The sequence below is a fragment of the Dipodomys ordii genome, unplaced genomic scaffold (assembly GCF_000151885.1).
Source record: "Dipodomys ordii isolate 6190 unplaced genomic scaffold, Dord_2.0 Scaffold7, whole genome shotgun sequence".
NCBI lineage: Eukaryota > Metazoa > Chordata > Mammalia > Rodentia > Heteromyidae > Dipodomys > Dipodomys ordii.
The window spans coordinates 6,049,305-6,052,970 of NW_012267223.1; positions in this window are offsets into that span (position 1 = coordinate 6,049,305).

Below are 3,666 nucleotides of genomic sequence, written 5' to 3' on the forward strand. Positions count from 1 at the left end.
GGGCCGCGTTCCTCTGCCCCTGAATGTCTCCCAGGCCCGCTTTAATGGGAGTGAGGTCAGCCGAAGCTCTCTAGGCCCCCTGAGTCCAAAGCAGCTGCTTAATCAAAATCCACAGGTGCAAACCTTGAGTTTAAAAAGGGTTCATTTGTTGTTGTGTTAGTTGAAAAGTATTTTTGCTTTTATTAACTTTTTTTTTTTTTGCTGGTCCTGGGGCTTGAACTCAGGGCCTGGGCACTGTCCCGGAGCTTCTTTGGCTCAAGGCTAGCTAGCACTCTACCTCTTGGGCCACAATGCCACTTCCGGCTTTTTCTGTGTATGTGGTACTGAGGAATCGAACCCAGGGCTTCATGCATGCTGGGCAAGCACTCTACCACTAAGCCACATTCCCAGCCCTTATTAATATTTTTATTAGCCCATATTTGTTGCTTAAGGAGGGTTTGTTGTAGCATCCATCCATCCATCCACCCACCCATCCATCCATCTGTCCATCCACCCATCCACCCACCCATCCATCTATCCATCTACCACCCATCAACCCACTCACCCATCTATCCACCCACACACCCATCCATCCATCTACCCACCTACCCACCCACCCATCCATCCATCCACCCACCCACCCATCCATCCACCCATCCACCCATCCATCCACCCATCCACCATCCACCCATCCATCCACCCACCCACCCACCCATCCATCCATCCATCGATTATCTTTTCACACAATGTGCCCCATCAAACTCACCCTCTACCACTGTCCCGTTTCCCTTCCCTTCAGTGTGCTGTTTCTTCCGTGCCGTGTATAAAAGGGCTTCCTTTCCCATTCATTCTTGCTCACCCCTCCCGCTGGTATCCGCCCCTCCCAACGCAGCTGTGTTCCTTTTGGATGGTTTTTCCGAAACCCCAGGGCTTCACAATGGATCCCACAGGTGCCTAGGGTATCGTGTAGTCTGGGACCCCATGCAGTTTCATGACTGGCCTGAAGCAGAGTCCAGTGTGGATTCTGTGCCCTTTGTGAAGGGACAGTGACTGAGTGGGAAGATCTCAAAGTCCACGCGGAGGAGCAGCCGTGCCCACAGAGTAAATGCCTCGGTGCCAATGGACGCCCTGAGTCCTCTGTGTCCCTTGAGGCTGCGTTCTCACGTGGATATCCACGGGGCGGGGGCATCGGTACTGAAGACATGCTGATTTTCCTTGTGATTCTTCCTTGGGCAGCGCAGTCTGGCGGCTGCTTGCGTGGCACTCACACGGTGAATGTTCTGGGGCTGGGTGTGGACTGGAGACGGTCTCAGTGCGCAGGATGGTGCGGGTGGTGTGGGTTTCTAAGCCATCTGACGTCAGAGACTAGAGGGCCCTTTGGTGTCTGAACACTGAGGAGCCAGTGCATAGATTTGTTCTCAGCCAGGGGTCGGTGGCTCATGCCTGTCATCCATCCTAGCTACTCAGGAGCTGAGATCTGAGGATTGCGGTTCAAAGCTAGCCCAGGCAGGAAAGTCCCTGAGACTCTTATCGTTAATGAACTACCAGAAAACTGGAAGTGGTGCTGTGGCTCAAGTGGTAGAGCGCTCGCCCTGAGCTGAAGAGCTGAGGGACAGCGCCCAGGCCCAGAGTTCAAGCCCGGTGACCACCACCACCACCACCAAGAACAACAACAAAAGATTTCTGCTCTCTGCTCTCCAGCACTGTGAAAACGCCACTGGGATAAGAGATCCACAAATGTCCCCTGAGGTGCTACGAGGCTCAGAGAAACTGCACGGGGTTGTATGCTGTCAGTCGGGCTCACGAAATGTACAGCAGCCGTGTGTGTGTGTGTGTGTGTGTGTGTGTGTGTGTGCGCGCGCGCGCGCTGGGGTTTGAACTCAGAACCTTATCCTTGATAGGCAGATGCTCTACCTCTTGAGTCATTCCTTCAGATGTGTATGTGTGTGAGAGAGATCATATTTGAGATAAGCTCTTGCTTTCTGCCTGGGCCCACCAGCATCGTAAGACTCCATCTTAGCTGGAAAGACTGGCCCAGCATTTTCTATTGAGATGGGATCTTGCTGATGGTTTTGGTCTGGGCTTTCCCAGAAACATGATCCTCCCAACCCCAGCCTCCTAAGTAGCTAGGATTCCAGGGGTGAGCCACTGCGCCTGGCGAGAAGACAGACTCTTTATCTGGCCTGGCCTGCTCTCTTCCTCCTCAAGAAGCCAGAGCCGCTGTCCCTTCTGATTATGTGTTTTCAGGTGCAAGCTTCAGCAGACAGACCAGAGAACAGCTGGGGTCAGGGAGCCATGGAAATCTCGTGTGGAACTCTCGTGTGGAAATCTCGTTATCCCGGCTGCCAAGATGCTGTGTTCCGCTGTCTTGGTGGACCGGCCCTGGGGAAGGCAGGGAAGAGGCACTCCTGGCTCTGATAGCATCTGGGTGTCCAGAGTAAACATGCCAGCTGGCTTTGAGTTTCAGGAACCCCAGCCTGAGCTCCCAATTTCTTCTGTCATGCCTGCACTCCCTGCTCTTCATCCCAACCAGGTTTGATAAGCAGACCCAGGTGGATTGTCTGAGCCAAGACTGGAAATCAGGGAATGATGGATTTGTGTCATCTGGCCCCGGTGGTGTGTTGGTAAGTCACAGCTGGCTGCTACAAAATGCCACCCTGCTCCTGTCTGCGGGTCTGGGCGGCTGCCCTCAGCAATCCTGGCTCACATCTCTGCATGGATCAGAAATGAGCTTGTGAGAGGCGGGTGTGGTGGCGCACACCTTCACCCCAGTGCTCAGGAGGCCGAAGTGGGGGAGGATCCCGAATTCAAGGCCAGCCTGAGCTACCGCCGGAAGACCCAGCCACGAAGACAAAACTGCAAGAAGTAGGCGACAGACAAGGCGGATTGCAGGGAGCAATGCCGTGGCGACTTTTCTGAGAATTCACCTTTAGAAAATTAAATTTGGGGAATGATTTCTCCATTCTCTCCACCTTGGCTGCAAAAGCACAATGCACCGTGGTAGTGAGGAGTATCCAGAGTGTCAGGCGTGGAAATGAGGCTGCACAGCTTTCCGTGGCTTTTGGGGGCACCTAGCGGAGCACATTGCCCTTCCTGGGTGTGCCTCCTGGAGATCAGGAGAGCCGGCTTCTGTTCACGTTCACCATACTTCTGTGCTCTTACAAGTGTCAACGAACCTCTCTGGGCGTGGGGATGGAAGTAGAGGAATTGGCTTATGGTCACCCAGGGCCATTTTCAATGTTCCTAATGGCTTCTGTGCCTGGCTAAACAGACAGACATCGTCATGTATTTTTGAAACCCCCAGGGCCTTGAGCTCCACACTTTGGTGGATAAGGGTGTGACCTTAAATAATGTCAATCTCAGCTTGGTGCCATGGCGCCAGCTCATCCGCCATCATAGCTACTTGGGAGGTGGCGCTCAGGGGTCACAGTTTGAAGCCAGCCTGGCAAAAAATGTTTGTGAGTCCTGCTGACTGATTGCAGAGGGCCCTGAAGATGCGGGGAAGCACAACAGGAAGATCACAGTCGAGCCTGGCAAGGACAGGAGGCGAGACTCTGTCTCCAAACACAACCCACACAAAAAGGACCGCTTGAGTGGTTCAGGTGGTAGAGTGCAGGCCTAGAAGCACAAGATCCTGAGTTCAAACTCTAGTACTGCCACACACACACACACACACACACACACACA